This window comes from Egretta garzetta, unplaced genomic scaffold (genome assembly GCF_000687185.1).
Source record: "Egretta garzetta isolate BGI_Z169 unplaced genomic scaffold, ASM68718v1 scaffold108, whole genome shotgun sequence".
NCBI classification, from domain to species: Eukaryota; Metazoa; Chordata; class Aves; order Pelecaniformes; family Ardeidae; genus Egretta; species Egretta garzetta.
In genome coordinates, this window is record NW_009260614.1 from 3212580 (window position 1) to 3238579 (window position 26000).

Below are 26000 nucleotides of genomic sequence, written 5' to 3' on the forward strand. Positions count from 1 at the left end.
ATTATCTCCTGCTGAGACATTATGGGAAGGGAACAGAGACGCTGTCAACAGGCAATCTGGAAAAATACAAGTATTTCAGAGTTGAGGGGTAATTTCAAGATCACGTACGGGGCTCAACCCTTGAAACTCCATTTTCCAAAGCAGCTTTGAAGCACGACAGCTTCGCCACCACTGAAAGTCAATGAGTGAGACAGGATCCTAATTGCTTTACAAAATGGCACCCATATGCAATTAATATTGTGAAGTACTTTTGATTTCAGGTTTTTTAAATACACTGGGTGTAGATATTGTAGCACTAAAGCCCGTCACTCCCTTAGGTGCTTTAAAAGCAGTATTGATTTCTAAAAAGCAAATCTAAATATTGATAGTGTTCAGAAACTCTTCAGTTATATACATATATACTTAACTCTTCAGTTACACTCTTTTTTATAAAGAGTCGCCTTCTTTTCCTCTCATCTATTTCATGGCAAATTTTGTGCCGCTAAGGGTCAATCTCAGAGACAAACCCTTCAATGCCGCCTGTGTCATGGGAATACAGGGACTCAGGGAAGCCGTTTTCTGGCAATGCTGCGGCTGCTTCTAGAACAAATTTGAATGGCACCCTAGAAGCAAAATGATTTTGCTCAGCTTCTGCGTTTTCCTTCCCTGTGCTGTTCTTTAGTTTTGTGCGTTTGTCGACGTGGCACCGGAGAAGCTGCTCGCCAGACAGCGAGGCCGCTGCGCACAACTGGCGGCTGGAATAGGGCAAGCGAAGTTGCCATGTAAAGGTCCTGACAGTCGGAACAACAGCCCGATCCAGCTATGGCGGCAGGTCCCAGAGGTTACAGAGTTCTTTAATAGAAATGAGGGGTAGAGAGCTGTGCGAGGAGCTGCTCTGCCCCCAGGAGCCACCGATTCCAGCCACGATTACAACTGAGCCCCACCGCGTCACCAGCAGCCCCCTCTCCTCCTCCAGCGAGCAGGTCTCCACGCACACCCACAGCCTCTCTTGCTGGCCACGCAGCCAAAGCAGCTACAGAAAAACAAAAGTGAGCAAAGCCTGGATATTATTCATACTTTTTTCCTACACAAGAGTAATTAACCTGTTGTTTGCCTCCAAATGCATTCAGAGAAGTCAGGAGGCTGAGGGAGACAGTCTTGTAGTGATTACTTCTTCGTTAACAGCTACGGAGCTAAGTGCCATTTTAAGCCCTGTTTGCTATTAAGTTCCCTCCTTTTTAGAGGATGTGCATCTCTGTATTACTAAAATGACCAGGATTACCTCATTTAAAAATATATAAATCCAAGTTTGCCATTTTCCACATATCCCTCCCCTGCATAATTTACTTTAATTTCTAATTTACAACTGCAAAATATAATCTTACATTGGAATTTGCATAAAAATGAACAGACCTGCAGCAAGATACTAAATTTTAAATTTGCATGCTACGGTGGCCAAGGAGTATTAGTCTATCCAAGAAGTTCGTGCCTGTAAACTTGAGAGCTAGTAGATGTAATGAGAGGAGAATTTGTACACTTCAATGACACCAAGCTGATTAAAAGGCTTTGATGCAGTTGTTACAGAGCAAGGATACAAATGGCACACGCTGATAGCAGGGTTGCTACCCAGACAGACCACTGTCCCATCTAATCCAACACTGCAGGGCCAGGGCTGGCCAACACAAGCAGTCTAAAAAGTAAAAAAAAAATTACATATCAATGCTAATAAAGCTCTACAGCAAACTGCTGGCTGAAAAGGCTTGACATGAAACCACTAGAAAAATATCTTCCTATTTCCAGCTTCTGGAACAGCAGCGGGGGACAGGCAGGGCTCTCCTATCACCGGGCAGGATTGCTGCCTTTTCCTTATTAGATTAAATCTCTCTTTTGTAAGCCTGGCTTTGCTGAGTAGCATGTGCCCCTGTCAGAGCCACATGTTCACGATGAATAATTCGGGGCTCCTAGTGAGAAGTGATAGAGCAGTTGCATGAGGAAGATCAATGAGCAGGACAGGGCCCCTCTGCTGCCCGGTCCATGCTGGAGCCACAGGCTCTGTCATCTCTAAGAAGTCTCCTAATCCAATGTCACTTGAAAGCCTCCCCCTTGGACCCCGCAAGACAGTAAACAGGGCCCATTACAATTCCTGTTCTGTCCTTCCCGAGGTCAAAGCCTTGTCAGCAGAGCATCACTGGAGAGCTTCCATCTCCTCCAGGCCACCCACAGGGCTGGAAGGAAACCAAAGCAAGGACAGAGGCTGAGCAGGTAACACACATTACTTCAGCCCTTAAAATTATCCCTTGGGATCTCACAGGTGTGGCTAAGCCCTGACTAACAGCCGTGTGAACAGGACTGAACTACCACCTTAAAAGAAGTTAGAAACCTAAAGGGTTTCTGCCCTGATTTCAAGGATAAATGCTCCCTTCCCCAAAACTGCTCTTGCTGAACTTGGTGCTGGGCAGGGACCGGCATGCCCGGGGCGAAGGGGCTGTGCAGTGCCCGGCGTGCCCCAGCGATGCCCCCGCACACCCAGGCTGCAGCCTTCCACCTCCCTCGCTTGCCTCCTTCTGTCTAAACGGTGCTCGCTAAGCATCCCTCCTCGCCGTGATCAAAAGGAACAAGCAATCATTTCCAAGACAGACAGCGCTTTGTTCTCACCAGCCTATTTTTTGCTGCCAGACTCCCTCTGCCCGCACCTTTGCAGACTTCACTCTGTGCCTCTGTCACCACATCCTCTGTTCGTTACTCAGCTGTCAGACGCACGCTGTGCTGCTACCAGCTATCTACTTTCTGTTGGCTTTTTGAAACTTTGTTAGCTCAATTGCACACTCCAGACTTTCATTAACTTGTCTTTGCCACAAAGAAAACAAGGGTTTAACAATCCTCTCACTCCTTACCTGGCTATACCTCAGAGAACCTAAACTTTTTAAGCTAAAGCATTTTCTAGTCCCTAATCCAGTAAACCGTATAGCCTATGGATTGCCAGAGTGATATTAAAGGTGCCTTTTCAAGACAGCAGGAAGATGAAAAACAAACACCCTGAAACTGGGATGAACCGTCTCGGACTCCACGGCTGAACCTGTTGGCGCTCGGCCTCGTCCACTCTCTGGTGAGCTCCTGAGATGCACCTGGAACATCTGGCCTTATCCTCTGCACCAGTCCTAAGCCAACAGGCAGCAGCAGGTCCCATCGACACCATCATCATTTTTGGGACAACCACCCTGAACTTCCATGTAGCCACATCATCTCTGGTGGACACGAATGCTCCCAAAGCCTGAATCACAGCCCTGAGCTGGGCAAGCAAACACCACGGGTGCTCGGTGGAGTGATGCCACAAAGGCCACCCAAGCATCTGTCACTTTGAAGATGACAGGTACGGAGCATCAGACTCAAAAACAGCCTCTGGAGAGTTTGACAAGCCAAGAGCTTGACCAACCAAGGACAAGGATGGCTGCCAACCACCTCCTCACACGGCCACTTTGTGCAGAACACGTCCCTGAACAGCGCAGCCTGATCAGAAAGCACGTGAATCTAAGGTGCAAAAAGACTAATCGCTGAGAGGTAAGAGTCCAAACCGAGAGATACGGGAGGAAAAATATGGTGTCTTAATGTTACTCCCTAGCTCGTACAGCAACAGCTTCTCTGTTTAGACAAATCCCAAACAAATCAGAAATAGCCCTTGGCCCCCTCCAGTTTTGAGCATCAGCCCAACGCACTCGGTCCCACTCCAGCACAGGCCTGGTAGAATGTCTGTGCATGTATTTTTCCCTCAAGTCCTTGAGATGTTGTACCTAAGAAGAACCTGTTACCAGGAGCAGTTACCGGCAGAGCTGCCTGGTGACCCAGCTGCTCAGGCTACAGCACTCAGTACAGATCACTCAGGGCATAGAATCATAGAATGCTTTGGTTGGAAGGCACCTTTAGAGGTCACCCAGCTCAACCCCCCTGCAGGGAGCAGGGACACCTTTAACCAGATCAGGTTGCTCACAGCCCTGTCCAACCTGGCCTTGAACGTTGCCAGGGATGGGGCCTCCACCACCTCTCTGGGCAACCCGTGGCAGTGTTTCACCACCCTCATTGTAAAGAATTTCTTCCTTATATCTAGGCACCCTCCCTTTGAAGGTCACCTTCAGGCTCATCAGCAACAACACATAATATTAACAAAAACCCCCAGTAACACAGTAATTTTCTCATCAAGAAAATGACTCCTCTAAAATAAGATCCAAAGAGTGTCTTACAGACAACCCCTTTAGAGAGATCCCACATACAAGTTAAAGACAAGCCCTCCTTCAAAATACTCACAGAAATATTTTCATGGTTTCTTTTTTCTCTTTATTTGAAATACAACCCTCTGTCACATTTACACATTAAGCCCTACACACCCCTCCGAAGCACTGAGAAACTACACAGGGCTAAACATTTGTGCTAATGGTGACTTTGAAGGGGCTAGACCCTTGAAATCTAGGGACAATTTCTAGTAGATCTCTGAAGGTTAGCAAAGAAAATCAAGCCTATGGCCAGCAAGCTTAAATTCACTATAGTGGGAAAAACAACAAGGGGCTCCAAAAATAAAGACAGCAGCTACACGTTAGTGAAGCTGAAGGTGAAAAATACCATACAATTAAGGCACTTATGACTCAGGCGCTCTGGGTTTGGCTTCTAGCACTGACTTTTTACTAAGTCCTTCTCCTGTGACCTTCACCATGCTGGCCAGAGTCTCCAAAGAGAGTTCTGCGTGTAAGGACTTGGGCACCTAAGCTAGGCTTACACTCCTAAATACCTTCGAGCACCTGAGTCTAAAACCCTTCAGTGCTTCAGATGCACATCAGTGGAACAGAGTCATTATTACTCTGCTTCCTTTCCACTCTATTTGAATGGTAATTGTTTTAAGACACTGACCATCATTCTGTGCATGCAGTTCTTCTGAGCTTGGTTTAGTGTAGCATATACATATTTTTAAATCCTCTCTGCTAACACATATCTAAACGAGAGCACCACGCCAGCACAAAAGTACTCAAGTGAATCTGATCGCTGTCATCACAACGTTCAACTTGAGTGACACGTTAAACATCTAAAACTGAACAGCAAAGAGGTTTTGGACTAAAACCGAAATCCTGGCGTAGGGTAAGACACAGGCAAGGGCTTATTTTTTCCCTCGACTTTTATCTTCAGCGTGATCTTCCAAAGTGTGGGCAGAAGGAGGGTAAAGAAGCTGCTCAGCCATGACATGACTCGTCCAACCGACACGGCCATGCAGCGGGGGAAAAGCACGCTTGCGTGCACAGCCACAGATGAGGGGTACGCAGAACAGAAGCTATTACTTTCAAATTTCCTGTCCTTTTATTCCCACGCTGAGTAATATAAATCAGAAACATTAGCGAACATTTTGTAGGCAATGAAACAGTGCCTGGGCACAAGAGCTGTAATTTTCAGACGACCGGTTCAATTCACGTAGATCATGGCACCAACACACACCTGTGCAAGCAAATAAAACATGCACATGCGTGCCAGAATATGCCAAACACCAAATCTCATCACCAATCTTCAGTTCTTCTATTGCTGCTCCAATTTTTTACTTGCCTGAGGTCAGCAGTAGGCTGGAGGCTGCCTGCACGCTGAGGCCGGCTCAGCCTTCCCACGCCAATGAGTACGGCAAGCACCAGCTTGGAGGTTCCCAGAGGATGAGGTTTTATTGTAACCTGCAGTTTGCAGGCTTGTTGCAATGGTTCAAGTCATAGCAGCTCATGTTGTAGACCCCCAGAGTCCCAGCTCTGCCCTGAGGAGGGTCAGCCTTGCACACAACAGAGGACTACAATTACCACACGTGGCATTTGCTCATGACAAGCAGAAACCAATTCCCACTCTCCCAGGTTTAGTATGAGGCTCCTGCACCACCGCAAGCACTCATCTGCCTTAGGAAGCAGAAGAGATGCTGTGTACCACTTTACCACCGAAGTGCTGGGGATGCTCCAGGGCAACTTAAAATACTATCAGCTAAACCATTAGCAGGTAAAAACTGGCGTGAGACAGCTCCGCGCTGGAATCAGCCATCCTGTACCACTCTGCACCAGAGAAGTCTTCTCGTGGCCATCACCACGTACCATTGCATGGCCCTGTAAACCACCTCCCATGTGCTGAGCAGGCTACATGCTGGTCATTTGTGCACACATTTCCATGTACTGAGCACCTAAGGAGCATGCACAGGAGGAGGATGGCTTTGGCAGCGCACATCTTGCCCATTTTTAACTTAATTGGAGTCTCCAGCGCAGCAACTGCTCAGAAAGGGGCAAAGGGAAGAGCTGGCCAGAGCCACGGTCAGGCCCGGCCCAGCCCAGGGGAAAGCTCCGCACCCTGCTCCGGGTCTGCAGGTGACAGAGCAGCAAAGGGAGCCCCGTACGTGACAAGATGGAGCAGCAGCAGGTTCTCCCACCCGTCCTGCTCCCCACCCGCTCCGAGCAAACAGTATTTACACTGCCAGCAACATGAGTTAACCCACAGTCTTTAATGAGAACAGACCTGATGCTCTTAAGAAGCCTCTTGGCACAAGCTCTCGTCTATATTTTACATTCATGCTTAAGAAGGCCAAATCTGCTCCGATGCTGGTGGTTCTTCAGCTGTTCATTTTGATGGTCCTTTCTGGCCAAAGCACAGCCAAGACTCCGATCCCACCACCCAGCACAGATGTGCGGGGCGCACAGCCGTCAATTATTCTCCAATAGAGCCATACATGTTTTTCTTGAAAACATTATAAAGAAAAGCTGTCAGTCCTGAATGCATATTATCTCTAATTAATCCCATAAAAAAAAAAATTAAAAGGATGGTTGCTTGGTAGCGTTGCAAGAACCGTTTTGTAATTAATATGACCTTCATCTCCATATGGTAATTAGCAAACATTTATATTACCATTGAAAAGACCATGTTCATTACATAACCTCACTTTTTGCTATTAGCTAACAGAACCAGTAAACCTAATTTACTCAAAGCCTTGAACTCTCACAAATACTCCAAATAAATACATTCAAAACTACTACGTTTTTTTTTCAGCTGACACTCTTGCTGGCTGATTGCAAAACCCACCAGCAGATGCTTATTGAGGCTTGGGCAGGAGGGCCTGGGCAACGCACACTCTTCCTCCTCGGAAGGAATGGGCTCGCAGGTCGCTGTGCCGCGGCAGGACGGGGGTGCCCCGTGGCTGCTTGGGAGAACTCAAGCAGTGAGTCCCCACTCACAACCCAGAGGCCTGTGTTACTTGCACCCAGGATCACAAACTGGGAAGTCTCCTGCCTTTCCGAGGGGATGCAGTCCCATGCCTGGGAGATGCACACGTGTGGGCAGTTTCCAGCTCAGCTACCAGCACATGGAGCAGCCTCCCGCATCCGTCTGCCCCCTCATCTACAAGCAACGGTGATGCCGCCTCCTTTGTAAAGGCTGAAGGGAAATGTCTATAGAAAAAGCCCAAGATTTCACTACTAATACCAATATAAATCTATCTTCTCCTCCTCGAAGCCAGATTGTTCTACTTCAGGGAACAACCGGCGGTCAGCAATTCTGTTGATAGTTTCTCTGCTTATATTAATCCAAAATTTCCTATGCTGTTTTTCGCATGCTGCAATCATTCCTACTCCACGGAGTGACTCACCGTTTAACTGGTTTGCTAACAGAGGACCCGATGTATCAGTCACCACCACCACCAAAAACCCATTAGCACAAAGTACTTGTTTTTCACAGAGGCAGGAGAACTTGTGGTAAGGCATCGAACAATGCTGTTACTGAAAACGCAGGGGATAAACACGATCAAATCTAACACATCTCTGAGAGTAAAAAACCCAAACCTTCTTGTCTCTTGAAATCTGCTAATAACAGCTATACCTTACACACATACATTTCCTCCTCCTGGTAAAAGCTGACAGCTCGTGGGGAAAGGCACGGGGGGTAACGACTCATGCTAAGCCCTGCTTTCATCGAAGAGTATGACATGATGGAAGCCTAATCCAAGGTAGCTTCCTCAGTTACTCACAAGCTGTGTATCAACCAAAAAAAAAAAAAATCTACATTTCATATACATGTATGTTTGTATGTGCCTCAAATAATTCTTGCACTATAAATGATTTAACAAGGACTGACAAAAAGTATGTAGAAATGAGAAAAATATTTGGCCACCCTGAATGGGAATTGCAGAAGAAATCAAAAGGCCCCCAGCCCTCCCCAGAGCTCACCGATGCCAGACACACAACTCTCACCATCTCTCTGCAAATTCCAGCAATTTTATTCCCTTGCAAGCTCCAGGTTATTTCCCATTTTTCACTTGGTTCGGGCTCCCACTAAATGGCTCGAGTGCATGAGGTTAAAGAAATCCATGCACAGGTTGATTAACTTGAGCCGCAGGATGTCTGATTGAGATTGCTCTTAGCAGCCCGCAGACAGTGCCTTGCCAAGCCAGAATATTCACACCCGATATGTGCAGCTGCGCACCAGGAAGGTTACGTTCAGAATTTAACCCAGAAGAAACACACGTCTCATGCATAAACACTACACAAGACTTCAAAGCAGTTGCCTTCATTTTTTTTTTTCTGAGGCAGCTGGAAAACATGTAGGATCGAGCCTGATGATAGCAATGTACTGTACACTTATCATAAAAGCAGGATGGAGAAACCAGCTACCAGCTGTGAAGAATATTTACAACTTAAATATTATATTTCAACTGTAGAGCAAGTAAATACCACGTTATGGAAATGCCTGCTTTATCGATCAGCTCATCAGAAAGGAGAAAGAGACAATATAATTTTGCAGTTTTCAGCAGCACAGCATTTTGTGGCCATTGAGAATGTATTTTTGAGATACTGACTTCTGCGAACAGCAACGGAGAGATCAGCTTGGTGATGAATGAATGCAATAACTTCTATTCCAACACCTGCAAGGAATACTGTGCTACCACTTATTTTGGGAAGAATACAACTTAAATAAAGCGGGGGGGAATAGGAATCAAAGAATGATGAACATTTAATTTCTATTGGTTTTATTTATTTCCACATCTCTTATGACACCAATCCAGGGCCATGCCCGCATGGCAATTTTTAAGTCTTTTCCATCCCAGCGACAGCGCAGCCCTGCCCTGTTGTGCTGAAGAGAGAATCCACTGACGCCCGCCTGCAGCATCAATGAAGGGGGGAAGGGCAAAACAAGCTGTATATACAGTAATGCCCGTCAATTAAAGCTACAAATGGAAAATTAATTTTCCCGTCTTTTTCTGCAGTTAAAACAACCAGCATCAACCTCTGTATGGAGATTAATGCAAATGCAACCACCTTGGTTTAGTATGGCCTATCCAGCTTCTGGTAAGACTAAGAGAGATTCGGAGTAATTAGGAGCTCATCCAATAGCCAGAATTTTACAAATATATGCGTTCCCAGCAGCGTGCCTCACAGCTAGTGCAGTATAAATCCTCAGCACTATTGGAACACTGGGTAAGGGGAACCTGAATAAGATTAATTTAATTTTTAAAAAATCACTTTCTATGGGAGAAGGTCAAAAACAAGTGTCAGTATTATCCTGTGGCCTACCAACAGGAATGACACTGTAGAAATGTATCAGAGCCTCGGAAGCACCGGGAGATACAAGAAACGGCCAAAAATCCTGCTATACAAACGAGATTGCTCATGGCTATGGGTGTATCTGGACAGCAAATCTCTCTTCTTTCTCCCCACCCTTCTTCCACAAGCAGACCCAAAGCCTATGCAGAACTACGCTCCTTCTTGCTGCCTTTAAATGAAACTTAAGTAATGCACAGGGCATTTAACCTCCAAATTTCCAAGTTTCTCTCCACTCTGGACAGCAACAGCAAACATCTATACTCCCTACGGCGAGTGTGCAGTCCGTTTGCTATGTGAGTCAAAGTAAAGCCAAGCGCAGGGGAGTATAACCTGTATTGAAAAATGCAGCACCATCTTTCTTTAGCTTATCAGAATAGAACAAGTTCGGCAGAAACATCTTTCACTTCATAAAGATCTCTACATAGCTGAAAACTTGACAGCCAATGGGAAAGGTACCTGGTACCTCTCGAGCAAGGCAGGTCCGAAAGCTCTGGGCTCTTTTCGGTAAAGGCACTCCACTGGTTTGGGACATGTCAAGGTCAACTTGGCAGAAAAACTTGATGCTAAGAGCCTCTCCCAGGCAATTTATTCACTCTGGAGTGACACCTCCCCACCTGAAACCAAAAGCAGAGCAAGATGGGAGCAAATTTCGCCTCGAAGCAGTATCTGACTGTTACCCACCACACCCTGAGAAGCAACTTCTTTTGCATCAGGTCAGTTAAACCGGTGTAAGACCAGAGCAGAGTTAGAGTCCAGCGCCTTGCTCTGGAATATCCTTCACTTGTGTTGGCTGCCCAGATTTGTCAAACATGGACAGGGTTCCAGTGGGCAAGAAATCAAAAGAGAGATCGGGAGACGACTTAGCGAGCAGCTAAAGCAAAAGCTAGTGATGTGCAGCAGCATATATTAACCAGCAGAACAGCTTGAGGCATGCCTGGAAAACACCAAGTAAGTGGAATTTAATTTCTGGCTTAATAATTCCTTTCTTTATACATGAATTTTGCTTAAGACAACATCAAATCCTATTTTCGTTGGGGATGGTTCCATTTAATCAGCAAGCTGAATGGTAACTGTGTAATGCAGCTCAACAAAAGGAAGGGGTTTAATTCTGCAGCCCAAGGCAAGAGCACCCCCTACGTGGGTCAGGCCCACGGCAGGATCCAAGGACGACTTCCCAGTTTGCATTTTTCCAACTCAGCTTACAACACACCCAAACTAGAAGATTCCCCCAACACACGCAATGTTTTCTGGTTTTTCAACTCCATCTCCATAGAATCTAGACTACCCTTCATCTGTAACCCTGGGAAAATGACAGGTTCCAGCTAACCTCTGCTGGCTTTTGGGGTGGCATACAAATTACCTTCCACCATTTTGAGGTCCTCTGGTGAACTGTCATTCTGCAACTAAGAGCTGGACGCTACTGCAGATCGGCAATTTTGGAAAGTAAACCACCAACCAATAAGTAGGATCCGGCCACTGCGAGCACAGCACAGCCTTGTTACCCACGCTGGTCTTGGGAGAGTCTGATCTTATCAAGCAGTTTCAACTCCTTTCAGGAAAAAAACCCAAACCATTATTTGGACTTTTTTTGTTGTTGCTTTCAAACAAAAAAATCGTAATAACAAACGTATCTGTCTAAAAAACCAGAAGTGGCAGGACTCTCTTCTAGCTTAAAATAGAACCGAACCAGCTTACCTACATCAGCTTCCCAGAAACCTGGAAAGAAATGAAGCTGAATTCGTAACTCACCTTTCTAACGCCCTTCAAGGCTCCTTGATCACAGGTAATACAAATGTTGCCTAAAACCAAAAAATGTAAACACAGGAAAGCTTGCTGCTTTCAAGCAAGATACTGCCCCAACTTCTCACCACTAAATCTAAATCACTGATGGATTTTCCATGCTGGTAGCATTCAGAAAAACACTCAGAAACCTGGTGTTCATCCGAAATTTTAACATCTTGAAGCAGACAGATACCAGTCATTGTCTAGTGAAGATTTTCCTAACGCTGAACAGGGAAGCTGAGATTAAAGGTACGCTATCCTCTACTGAAAATTAATTTTCTACAGTTGTTAAAAAACTTGTTTCTCTAGGAAAATGTCTCACTTGACTAGATAAACACTTCTATCTCCTCTAGGAAAGCGTCTTTCCTTAAGCCTTGTGACCTTACACTTTATACAACTTAGTATCATCACAGAACACCATTTGGCCTTTCACGCAATTTTAGAAGGTAAATTCCCAACAACCAAATTAGGAATACATCTGAAATACTTTTAAAAACTGTTAAAGAATTAACACACTGTTTTTCCCCCAAACCTGCTACCATCTTGTTAATGTTTCATGTGGGTTTTCAAAGTGGAAAACAAAAGAATTGGGAGGAAAAGGAATTTACTGAGGCATAAAATGTCTTGCAGAAAACAGGAGGTGTTTTACAGTTTTAAACCTAACTTGGATCGTAATTCGTACTTCACTTTCAGTGCGGACGCAAATTATCGTCCTGTGCAGCAACACACTGGCGTAGCAGGCAGAGCTACAAATACTCCAGCAACAACCAAAGCCAAACCTACTTTTTGATGTGAACAACTGAGCTCCCAAACCCCTGTGATCTCAGACCAGATCAGGGAGGGACGCCTTCCTGGGCACCCACTTTGGCGCTCAACCAGACAATCAATGTTTCCCAAAAACTTGGACTGCTGTAACAGGAGACCAGAGCCCTCGCTTTCACTAAACGTTTGACTCTTGTGGGTCTAAGTGCGCTACGGAAATCAAAGCATCAGCACCGATTTCAAAAGCAGTGGGATCAAGCCTCAGTCGAAGCGTGCAGCTGGCTGGAGCTTTGCGGCAGGCGACCGTGTGCCTCTATTTCAATATTTGGCTGATAGATCCATATCCAGCAGGGACAGAAAAGTCCTTTAGAAATCACAATATTCAATTCCCTTTTCATCTCAGGGATGCAAGCCAGGCTTAGTACCTTTAAAACCCGGTGGCGCAATAATTTTTTCTGCCTTTTTGTTGGGTTTGGGTTTGTTTTTTTTTTTAAATGAGGAAACAATGCTTTCATTTCCCTTCAAAAGGGTTGATCTGAGTGTACAGGCACTGATGACACTGGTACTGCAAAGATTTTTTGAAGGAAGCCAAAAACAAAGTGCAGGAGATTAAAGACACAACTCCTTCACAAGCCAAATGATTAAAGCCTTTGCTCTTTGGAACAAGCATTTCCTTGAAATAATAAAAAAACAAAGGGAAGACTAACACTGCTCCAGGTCTCCACCAGCTTACTTTGCTGCACACCAGGCTTTTTTTGAGTTTTCCATGCACTTTGGACACCCCATGGAAATCACTTATGGATGCGGCAGGACCTGAAGCGGGGCCACGGCTGTAATATATTCTTTGGTGTTTCCTTCACATGCAGAAGGGATTAATAGGAGCTTTCCTTGGGATCTGGATTATGCCCCAGAGAAGTAGAACCATCAACAGCAAGAGCCAAGACCTAACCCTTCTCATTCAGAGGAAAAGTCGTTGGGAATTCAGGATACTTCCAGCGTGCAAGGAGCGACATGGCTTCAAAAACACGCTAAAGGTATCTAAAATCTATCTCCCTGCCCCAAGCTTAAAAATAAAATCTTTGGTTTGATACTCTGAGCAAATTTCCAAGTGCTCATTTGCCAAAGGACAATTTGTGGCAGTCTATAAAGGTAAGATTAATGCCACCCAAGCCCTCATGCTGCAAGCAGATTGCTCTTCTGATCCCAAACACACAAGGAATGAAAAAGCGACTTGCATTCTCATGCGAGAAGTCTTCACCGCATTACCATTTGAATTTTTCTTCTTTGCAAAACTGCAATTTTCAGGAAAAATGTGTTTATTGTGAAAACACCTCGCAATCTTAACAACTATCTTGCAAAACTCGAGGCCAGTTTAAGGGAGGAAAATAAAGAAAAAAAGGCTAACCTCTATTTTGTAATAAAAAAAAAGATGACAGTCCTCTCCTCTGCATAAGTATGTCGCCTGGTGAGAGCAATTTTGTTCTCCTCTTGCTAACATTACCCTGTCTTTTTTAACACACTCCTCATCCATTAACTTTGACTCCTTATGTGTCTAATTCACAGCTACACACCAAACAAATTATCCAGAATTAAAAACATCTCACTCATTTCCTCTTTCCCCACCTCCATGCTCCATCTTACAAAACCTTTTTGCCATAACATGTCACAAGGAACTACTAACTTCTTCGGGGGGGGGTGTGTGTGTGTGCGTGTGTGCGTGTGCTGGTGGGAACACAGGTTCCCTTTGCATGACACAACGGTCCCATGGCCATGCACTTGAAGAAACTGATTCAATTAAGACCTCGGCCTAATGGGCTGTCTCCATTTTCTGCCTACATGATCAACGTAACTTGTGCGTTGTGCTGCTTTTCCTCCTCCCCGATCAGCACAGCTTTCCACGTCTAGCGTAAGCAATGACTGTAGAAAAGTCCACTTAATCACCTCCAAGCTTCATTTACATTTCATACTCATATCTCATCTAGGTAGCACCTCCTTCTCCTACAGCAACTTCTTAATCCATCACCTATTTTTTTCTCTGCAATCATCACTTCTCTTTTTAATTTATGCTGCTTTGTCCCCCCAGGAATTCTGCTCAAGGAGGGCACATGCTGAATGAATGGTTCTGGATGCAGGTTGATTCCTGAACCTCTTTGCTCCATCCTTCACAGACCTCGCGCGATCAAATTAAAGCCTGTTCTGCCCAGCCACCACCCATGCTCATTACCAGTGAGGTACCTGTTGAACACAAATGCATTTCTACTCGACTTGCCTGTATGAGCATGCCAAAATTACTTCATTTGCTTCCTGCAGCTCTAGCCCGAACTCTTCCCTGGCTCCTCCAACTCTATCACTTCATGATCATCAATTTATGTAGCAGTTTCCTTTAATTGGATTCCATTCAACCAGCATTGTGGCCACTTCCCCTATGAAAGGACGTGATTTTCCTCTCCAATAACCCCAGCACTGCTACGAAGGAGCAGCACTGTCATGCTGCTTGGTTATCAATCACACCCCGCCCGACCCAGTGTTTCGATCTGTTCACAGATCTCCAGACTATACTGCAGCTTCTTCCTGATTGATCCTGGAAACGATGATTAGTTTTATCTTGAAAGTACATACCACATAGCACCACCAACACCAACCAAGTCACCACTGCTGCTGTACTCACCACTCCTTAGTGTCTGTGTGGCAGGTTCTATTTTAGAGTTTGTGAACTGCCCTTAGACATTGGAGCAGGGGAGGTATCATGGGAATGGAGACGTTCTTCCAAGTTTTACAAGTTGAAGGACAAACCAGAGCAAGGTCAGGACTGAAGCCATCCCAGTTGAGCCATATCAGACACACCAACACAATCTTTCCTCTTCAAGATGGACTCAAACCAGCAAAACCAACCTCATCACCTTTGGAAAAATCATACAAATTTCACTGAACCAGAAGGACAGAGAGAGACCCCAAACACAAGCCCCACCCTGGCTCCCCATTAGCCATACAGTCAATGTCTGCTTGCAATTCAGATGGGAACAAAAGGTGGACACCAGCATAGGAAGCGTAATGGGGCCACAAGTGATAGCAAGATTCATTTCTTGTTCTACCACTCGCTCCCTGCACGGCCTTACAAAAGTCATCTAATCTCTCAAGACAAAGCGCATAGGTGCCAGTAGGGCCAAAAGATTCAGAAAAGAGCCTGCTGGTCTTTCTACAAATGTTGAAGTCCTCAACGCCCACTGAAAGATTTTGACCCCAATGGAGTATAAATCTAAAGAAGGGTGGGGGGGTGAGGAACCCCAAACCAAAACAGAACAGATTATGCCATTTCAGCTAAAATGATGTTACAGTTTCCCCAAACTTTGTAAGATCTCTGAATCTGAACAAGGTAGCCTGAACTCTGTCGAGAGCCTGGTCTTGTTGAAAACACCTCCACTAACGTGGAGCCAAACGGAGCAACCTTCAGAGCAGCCCAGCTCAAGGGAAGGAGGGCTCTGCAAGGAATTGCAATGCAGGACATGCACATCATGCCTTGAAGAGCAGGGAATCATAACAGGCTTCCCCGAGCTTAAACATGTGACCCTGAAAAGAGAAAGGGAACGAACGACTTAACATCGCCCACAAGGCGAAAAAGAGCCACTTCTAGGAGGCAATTTTCTGAGTGGGTAGCTACATTATTTAAAGCAAACTGATGGTAATATTTTCGGTCTTTATTTTTAGTTTTGGACACAACTTCGGTGGTACAAACATTCTCCTTGTAAGAGCATAACCTTTCCGTGACTTATTTTCAGACAATGCAGAGCATTAGAGGAGATTTATGTTTACTGCTGAGTTAAAGGTCAGGAATGGAGGCTTCCTCCCTTCCCCATCTCTCCCCTCCTCTTTTCCACCAAGAGACTAAGGCTGCATAATCTGCTGCGTTTGTTTTCATACAAGAGCTGCTTTTAAGCACTGCCCTGATGATCGCACAAGGGTAAGCAGATGAAATCCAATCAAGTGGCTCTACAGGACAAGACACATGACGAGACAGCCTGCCAGACTCCTGCTCTAATGTACACGCTGAAAAGCCGCTTAGGCAGAGCCAGGGTAAGGAATGCTTTGTTAGGGAACACAGGCAGCTCACACTGCAGTGTCTGTTCTCCATTAGCCATCCATTTAAAAACACTTCTGGTTATTTTGGAAGTACTTGCATTGCCCTTTCTCGAACTCAATATTTGCAGTTAATTGCATAGCTAGTGCACTTGCCTCCAATTTAAAAGCACATTAAGCCCAATTTTTATTTAAAACAGCCATGCTTCCACCCAAGCGCTGAAAATATTGGCAGATCCAGCAGATAGCATTTTAAAGCAAGACACCTCTTTGTTTCCGAGAGCATACACATGCACTTCGCTTACCTAAGTTCCTGAAATATAACAGAGGGTATGGGAATAAAGACCAGTCCCTTCGGGGTTAAAAAGGGAACCGGCCATCCTGTGCTTTTCCGCAAAAAACTAATCTAAGGGCGCACCGCACAGCAACAACGGCTGAGGGGCTGTTCTTTGCCGGATGGAGAAGTCCCTGCGCTCATCTAAGCACTCTTTCACACCTTTTAGGGAAGGCTGTCTTCATCACGATCATTTATCCTGATGGAGGCCGGACAGCAGCCGCCGTGAAAAGCAGAGCATCAGAGAACAAATCCTTTTTTTTTAATTTTATGTGTCCATTTATATAAAACATAACTATTGAATCTATCGCCTGGATTTATGGGTTTTATTCTTTGCTTTTATGACAGTGTTTAACATGGACAAGGTATAACCATGTTCCTGACAGTCACCATACACGTCCCTTTGTCTGACACACATCTTTGTCACACTTAGCCATGGGACATTCGCCACCGGGCGGGTGTTCCAGAGCCGATGCAACCTCACATCCCTTGGCAGAGCCCACTGTACATGCCCCCCCCTCCTCTCCAGCCTCACCTTCTGACAGGTTCCTCAGCATTCAGCACGCACAATCATCCACTCCAGCAATTCCTCCATGCTGCAGGCTTTGAAAATCACAGCCAAACAAGTCTTATACAAGCATCACCTCACTAGTCATAAATCTCCCCCTGGAAATTTGACTGAAGTGCTGACGTTACTGGCTTGCTGAAGTGATATGTTTTATATTTACTGGTGCCCTGGTCTTCTTCCCTTTAAATAAAAAGTGCCCCAAATGATCAGCTTTCTGCATTTACATTAAGAATTATTTGTTCAGCCAGTTCAAGCTCACCCAGCCTATCTAGAAGAACCAGAGGAACCGCATCAGATCTCACCCTGTTCAAATACACACAGGCAGGACCAACATTTATGTCAACTGGCACAGCTTCACCCATCACCGTACCCCACAACGCAGGAGGCCTGACCTCATGACAGTATGGACAGGCAGTAACACCTATAGGGGGAGAACGAACACAGTCAGTGCGTACGCATCCTGCTTGGGAGCGGAGGTGAAGAGCAGATCGAAGATTTGCTGCTAGCCCCACCACAAAAGCTGCGCCATTTCCGACCACCCATGGATCCACCATCCACTGCATGGATCACGCATCCTGCACAACTCTCTTCTGGGAAGTTTTTTTAGACACTTTACTGTTTTAATTCGGAAATATTGGCACATCTAAATAAATACAATGTAAATATGAAGACAAAGGGCATTCTGCCCCCCGCAACAGTAGTATTTAATACTTCCACTTTGCTTGCTTTAAATACTTTTCAAAAAGTTCTAACATAAGTGAGTAGAAGGGCTTAATTATGATACTGGGTATTTTAATTCCTTTCAGAAGAAAAAAAATAGCCTAGAGAAAGTCCAAGTATAGCATTTCAAAAGGATGCACTCCCATGAACTAATTAAGATTTAAACCATGACAAGCTGCAAGTATCTCAGTACAAGCAGCAGAGAGGCAAAGTATCTAAGCACAATTTGGAAATGACTTTTGGGAATTAAGGGAGTTGTGTAATCTGATTAGGTTGTTGCTCTTGTCAATAGGAGGATATGAAATATCTTGAATTTCCATGTGAGTTTGAGAGCAAGTGAGGAAAAAAAAAAAAGGAAAAATAATCAATGAACTAATCTATAATTCCATTGATGGTGAGGGGCAGAGCCTGGGCAGAGCAGGTGAGGGTTTGTTGCTGGAAGAATGATTTGCTCTTGAGACCCAAATGCTACCTCGATCTCAGTATATAAAGCTCTCAGTCAATGCAGCGAGGTTGTGTGTGCCTTACCAGGGCTCTGTTTGATCTCTAATGTCCTGAAAGGATAGATTTGCAATAAAAATATGTGAAAACATTTAGAGACATTAAGTTTACAAGATGACTCTGATCCTGTGGATTAGTGTCGAGTCTGCAAGTGTGCTGAAGCCTGCCAGGGAGAATAAAGCACTGTACTGTCCTTACACTAAGAGCAATTTAATTTGTATGTCCAGATGTTCATTTCAAGATTTTTATCCATTTTGAAGGGTTATATCTCCATTGCCTTGGAATAAAAACATAATTATGTGTAAGCCATTTACAAGATTCCTGTGGCAAATATTCCTAACCCTGCTGGGTTATTTTAGGGCAGCGAAGCCACAGTTAATACAAGGGAGGAGGACTGTTTGACAGAACTATTGAAATAAATAAAAGGACTTGCTCAAAATGCATGTCAAAGCATGTGAAAACGTGAAGGTTACTGAAGCCCAAGAGATCCCTCCATCTCTTGCCAGGCCTCGAACTGTTGGGAAATGTTTCTAGCAGCAAACTGTCCCGCTTTGCATTTCTAAGAGGCTGAATCCCAAGAATAATAATGCACAGAAGATTGCAGCCCTTGGCTTTCCAGCCAGACAGTAATTCAATGAACAATGCGGCCAGCCCATCAAAACATCCTTGCCAAGTTACACAAGTACCACTTGTAGGAAAAGCTTTCTACTAGAAAAAGAGGCAGCAAGAGAGAATATGCTTGGCGGAGAGGGAGCTGACGGGAAGGGCTCGCTCCTAATCGGATGCTTAATTACACCACCGCTCCCATGACAGGTAGTGAGAGTGCTCCAAGGAGCGCGTGTGATGTGTGGGGGCTCGCAGCAGCGGAGCGGTTACTGCTGCGCACTTGGCACGGGGCTGGAGGGGACCCTTCGGCAGCGCAGCCAAGCCATGCCCTAACGCCACCCCGCTCCCGCCAGGACGTGGCTCTCTCCCACCACCCCCTAAATGACAGCATGGCCAGGGCCAAGGGGTTACTTTAGGAGCTAACACTTTGTATATCAGGAGAGGCCCTGGATGCATCAGGGGCTGACCAAGGAGCACAATCCTGGATCACACAGAGTGAAAAACACCTAAACAGCCTGCAAATTATAGTGCTTTGCTGAAGGTAAAAGGGCTTTGAACACTCAGGGTGCTGATCCAAAGGCTGATAAGAAGCCTCCCAAGGATACAGGACACATTTTAAAAGGAAACAAAGAAGAGTGTTTTCTACTTTAAGTGTTGCCCACCCCACCATGTCAAGCCACTGAACAGTTTGGGTTTGTTTTTTTTAACCTGAAGGCTTTTACCCAGCTCACATAGCAGCAGCTTTCCTGGATTCGTTCATTTTTGGCTACAGTAACTCATGTCAGAGCAAAATACCTTTGTAATTCTGTAACATTGCCTCCCACCGCTTCCTCAGCAGAGCTCTGGACTGAAACTGAGTGCTGCAACAACACACAGCTTTCCAGTTTCAGATTGAAAGACAGAGTTGCATCACGCAAACTATGGAGATATCAGAAGGTTTCCCCCCTGCAGCAGTTAGCTTAGGTTAGACATGGTTGACAACTGTGTTAGCAGTATGGAAACCAGAGGATGAGAGGGGTATTTTGAAAAATAAAGCGAGTGCATTAGGGCACAGTGATGGGGTCTCCAGAGAGACTCCCAGAACTGCCTGGCACCATCGGGACGTAACACAGCAATGCGGAGGGTGACAGGCAGCAGGGCTGCCTTGCTGGCAGGGCAGCGGCTACACCACCGAGCAAAAAGGACCATGAACTCGGTTCCTAAATCACACCAGCAAGGGCTCCCACCTAGGATCCTGAGCACTGGGATGGGGACTCCAAAGAAGAGCTGCTCCCACTGCAGCCTTATCTCCCCCAAGATCCAGCACGTCCACCCCATGCAAGGGGCTGACCAAGGCACGTGGCCGAGGGCTGGGACAAGGCCATCAGGCTGTTCCCATGGAGCTTCCCCCTCTGATCCCTGCTGCGTGACCCGGGATCAGAGGGGGGAGCGCAAACGGCTGCTGGGAAGGAGGGATCACCTGGCAGCCACAGTGCTGGGAGGAGATGACAGGAACACTCACGCACCACCTCCGGTTTGTAACACAAACTCACTGACCGCAACGGTCCCATACAGCCTGAAAAAAGTGTAATAGGGGTGGCGATAGGTTAATGAGCCCTAAATGAAGTGACCCAACTCTGGCTGCCGCCGTCCTGGCCATGCTCCAGTTGCTGTATGAACTGGAAGACAAGCAAAATGGTTTGTAACCATCGATAATGCAAATGCCTGCTTCTCCATTCCCACAGCAAAGGACTGTACAGCACAGTTTGCCTTCCTGTGGGAAGGACGCCAGTAGTCCTAGAAGCGATTACTCCAAGGGTGCAAACACAGTTCCCCCATTTGCCATGGGTGGGTTCAAGAGACCCTAGAAGGGCAGCGCTCCCCAACACGTGCAACATTCTGACAACATGATCCTCTGGGGCACACCAAAGAAGTGCTTGACATTGTCAAAGCCATAGCTGAAATCCTGCTGGAGGCAGAATGTGCCATCAAGAAGTCTAAAGTCAAAGGAACCGCAATGGAAATACAGTTCTTAGGCTTAAGTGTTGGAAGAAGCGGTGCCACCACCCATCCCACCATTGCTCCTACCTGGAAAGGAGACAGCACTGCTCACCCCATGAGCATGGCTGGGAGACAAAACCAGCCCAACTGCCAGAAGAAAGAGGGAATTGGCCCGAGGAGAGAGCGTTACAGACTGAACCCCTGACAAAGCAGAGCTACCAAGGTAACATCCTACGGCAAACTCTCCTCCGATGACCAAAAGTACTCCTTGTCCATTGATGAGTCCTGCAAACTCCAAAGCAGCAAAGACAACAGAAAGCAGTAGTGTGGAGCATCCTCACCAGCCCCGTGGCTGGACTGAGGGGTGCAGGAGGAGAGCAACAGCCCTAGAAGAGGCCCACAGTGTCTGACTACGCCGATTCCCAGATGGCAGCCAACCCTGTGCAGGGATGGAGAAAAATAACAGGGGGGGGAAAAAAAAGGACTGAAATGTTGGGGTAAACCTACCTGGGCAGGTGAAACAGGGCAAGAGGCAGCAACCCCATGGTACAATGCGTGACTGGAAGAGCCTGTACAGGTCCCAGATGATGCTGCCGTCTCATAAGACCCAGGGAAAGCTGACACAGGGGAGCTGTGCCCCGCAAGATGGTGGGTACTCGTGTTCCAGCTCCAGCCACATCACCTTCCATCACCTTTCTAAGTAATAATACAACAGCTACAACGCGCATCTATTCCATAGCTGCTACAAGGCAGGTATTAAGGTTTCTCAAACCCTTTTCAGCCAGACAGCTCCTATGCAGTATGAATTTCTCCTATGTTATCTTTCCAATGAACTCAACGACCCGACCGGGACGAGCCAGGCTCCCCAGAGACAGAGATAATTTAGTGCCTGTGTCACTCCTCCTTCAGCTCAGGCTGCCAGCGCCTCAGTTTATACACATTTGGGTGTTGAAAATAACCCGGGCAATCCACAGCTAAATGCACAGAGGCTTGTGGTTGGGGTTCAGATGAGTCTCTGAAGGTTGTACATCATTTGCTTTGAGATCATGCCATTACGTTTCGCTACAAAGCTCCAAGTGTGTGGATTAATCACCTTTGTCTCTGGTGCCGTTTGGCTAATGATGCTTCATGCAAACAGGGCTTCAGGTTGCCCTCACCTCTTTGAGAAAGGTGTTTATTTTGAAAGATAGCTTGAAAATCTGCCAGAAACACCAGTTTCTAAAACATGCAGTTGCCGGGAGCAACGCAAAGCAAAAACAAAGGACATCTAGCTACAATTTAGAAGAGACTGAACGGACCGAAACGCAATGAATACATTGCATTTACTTGCTGTTCCGTTTGATTTTTTGCTCACTTTGGCTAAGATGAAAAGAAAATACCTTGGTAAATGGGACCCAACTGCAGAGGCCTTGAGCTGGCTCCGCTGCCCAGGGCCAAATTACCCAACAAGAGCCACGGGAGAGCAGGACGGTCCTTGGTCCCTCTGCTCTTCTCCTCTTGAAATTCAGTGTCACGAGGCAGCGCTGAGCGTGCGACAGTGGTAGAAGCAAGGCACAAAACATGAATTTTTTGATCTTGTATTCAAAACCAAACACCCTTGGTGCAGCAGATGTAACATTACATAGCCGTGCTACTGAGCAGTCAGTATCGTGAAAACTTGTAAACTGGAATCTCACTGAGTGGGAAATCACCATTCAGATGTCAAGTTGGGATTGGGGACGGGGGGGCAACTATCCTTTTTACATGATAAGGTCAATTCCTGAACAAAGGTGTTCAAAAGGAGTTTCTAGGAAACTCAGAAACGTCAGCCCAAACCAGCAATGTTTCAATTTCAGGGTCAAATCTGCTTTGATCAAAACAACAGATTAACTCTTCTGCTACTTCCAACATCTGAAACAAAAAATACATCCCAAAACGAGTGGAACCTCCTTTTAAAAAAACAGAATTGTGCTAACACAGAAATAAAAATAGCTTGGGAAACTGCAAAAGGAGCCATCTGGAGACTCCCACCACGGCAGCAGAAGAATGCAGAAGGAACTGAAAGGTGCACAGCAACGCCCATCCCTAATGCCCTTCTCCAAAGCACTCAAATACAGCAGGGTAGGGACAAACATCAGCACGTTTCTCACGTGGCAAAGAGGAATCACTGCAACTCACACAACACCCAGCTGTACCCATCTGCACCAACGAGCTGTCCCCCGTGACTCAGCGGGACCGGGTGCCACCAGCAACGCTTTTATTTCCCAAAAAAGCTGGATGCTGCCTGCACCGAGAAGCACCAAACCACCTTAGTGCAGCACAGCCGTGGCATGGGGTGCGTGACCTCCTCGATGTGCACAGCTCCCTCTGCCCCTGCGCTGGGCTGTAACTGGTAGAATTAAGCTCAGCAGCCACAGTTTACAGCTGTTCCTTTCTAGAATACAGAGGTCAGGTTTTTTTTTTTCCTCTTTAAAAGTGGGATTGTTGGATTTTCTTAATAAATATTCAGCATCCTCACCAGAACAAAATGGGAGTGAAAGCAAGACCGCTGGCTTTTGGATCTGCTCCGTGCCTCTATTTTTCTATGTAACCTGCTCTAAAAGTATAATGATCAGCATTAAATCCAAGCTTGAAGGCACAGTGCTAAAGCCCAGGACAACATTTACATTTCTGTGAGGATGAAGCATGAAAATTCAGTGACAAATCCATTTTTCTTATGCAGAGTTGTGGCTTCAGAGCATTTGTAAAGACAGAAGAGGCCAGCACTGGGAGGATAATAAACCTGCTGGTTACACTTCTCTATTTCTTACAGGGAGCACTCCACCCCTCCTAAAAACACAAAACAAAAAGGCCCCCCAAACCAGAAAAAAATAGTATAAAATACTGCAGCATATCTTCTGTAGAAATAGATCTACTGACACGCACAAAGTAACCAAGTAATTCACTGCAGCCTGTAATCATCTAAAGTATTAAATCTCTACAGAAAGTGCCCTATCGCATGGTCCTTCCTCTTGACCGGAAAAGTTTGGGGGATTTTCACCAACAGGTTGTCAGGACAAATGGCTCAATAGATGGGTGGCTCAATAGATGGGTGACGTTATAGGAAGAGAAAACAGGAGGCACCTCAGCTCTAAAGATCACCACAAGGTCCCCCCAAGAAATAATAAAACTCCTTCACTGATGTATAAAGAGTGCTACAGTTTCCTCCTTCGTTCTGCATCGCTCACGGTGACATGGAACAGAAGACACGCAACGTTCCCTCTTGAATACTGCACTGGGCTGTGCACCTTTGATGAACTTGCAGCACGTTATAAACACAAGCGTGTCTTCACAGCGCATCAGCTCAATGGACCAAATAATTCAGTAACTCTTCTGCTCCTCTAACTTCAGAGGGCTTAACAAACCCAGCAGACCAACTATGAGAAAGCCAATTCCCACCTTTCTCAAACACACCCTCTGAACCAAACGCGGCCATTTTGTAGGCGAGACCCCAGCCGACCTTCCTACGCAATGCAGATGCTCCTGACTCCGCTCTGCTGCACAAAATCACTTTAGAAAGCACAGCTTCTGAGCTGGGCAACCAAGAGCCTTAGACTGTACCTGCTGCCACCAGAAGTCCCACTTGGGAAGCCCTGCCCACAGTCCTAATATAAGGATATAAGGAAGAAATTCTTTACAATGAGGGTGGTGAAACACTGGAACAGGTTGCCCAGAGAGGTAGTGGAGGCCCCATCCCTGGCAACATTCAAGGCCAGGCTGGACGGGGCTGTGAGCAACCCGATCTGGTTAAAGGTGTCCCTGCTCCCTGCAGGGGGGTTGGACTGGGTGACCTCTAGGGGCCCCTTCCAACCCAAAGCACTCTATGATTCTATGATTCTAAGAGCATAACCCCAAGTCAAAGACATGTGGCTTTGAGACACCAGTGTTCAGGGCTGTCCATCTCTGGTTTCTACACATGCGATGCAAAAGGGTGCTCAGCAACTCAGGAAGTCAGACTTTGCAGAGACTGAAAGGATAGTCTTGGAATAAAGGCAGACTTAGGAGGTTAGAGAGTCATTTCTCAGCTCTGTTACAGCATTACTGTAAGGTCTGAAGAAGTTGCATCCTTCTCCTTTCTACACGGGAATAACCATACCGCTTTTGCCACATGCACTTGGACTATCAGAGACCGTAAGTGCAGAGGGAAGGGACCATCGCTAATGGGGGGTTTATTGACAGAGCAACAACACAAACAACACAGCGTGCGCCGGGTCCGCACTTTAGTGGAGACTGGGTACTCATTAGCAGACACATTTGAGAGCTCTGTCCTAGCATCCTCCACGAAATCAAGCAGCAAATCAACAGCAATTAGAGCCATGCTACGGAGACAGGATTTTAACGCGCTTTCCATTATCATTTATAGCTGTCTACAAACTGTAAAGCTGCACAGATCCCACTGGCTTTGAAAGAATGAAAGCCATCCTCCCTTTTAGAAATTTCTGATTGTTCTTTAATGGATAATAACCAAAAGATTTAGTGGGAGAAGGGGGGAGTACCCCTAAATCTTACACAAGCCTGAGCCCCACTGGTATTGATGGAAAATCACTGAATATCATTCAAGGTCAGGAGCTACCTGGAAAAAAATAACCCCAGGAGAGTCTGGAGAGCTTTTTTTTTTTTTCTCTCCTTCTCATTTTAAGATTTCTGTCAAGTGCATAGAAAAGCCACCTTTGTGCAAAACACAAAGAACAGGGCCTGTTTGTCCAGCCTGGAACCCATCACACAACCAGGAGCAGCAGCACGCTCGCAGCAAACTTGGCATCAAAAGCGGAGCAGAAAGCTGGGGGCAGGAGCCAGCACAAACGCACATCGCTCCTTCCTTACAGATCAGGAAGAGGTTCAGCCTGGTCCTTAATCCAATCTGAAACACTTTGCTCTTCCCCACTTCAAACATCCAAACATGCAGCTTAATATTTAGAGGAAGATCCTACTGCAGAATAAAAAGGAAGGAAGATTGTCTACATATGAATTTACGCTGAAGAGCTGTCTATAAATAAATCCATGTGTGGATATTGCTCATTGCAGAGCAAAACCACCTTGTTCTGGTTTAGTTTAACCCATCTTGGAGGTGAGAGACCCAATTCTCCTC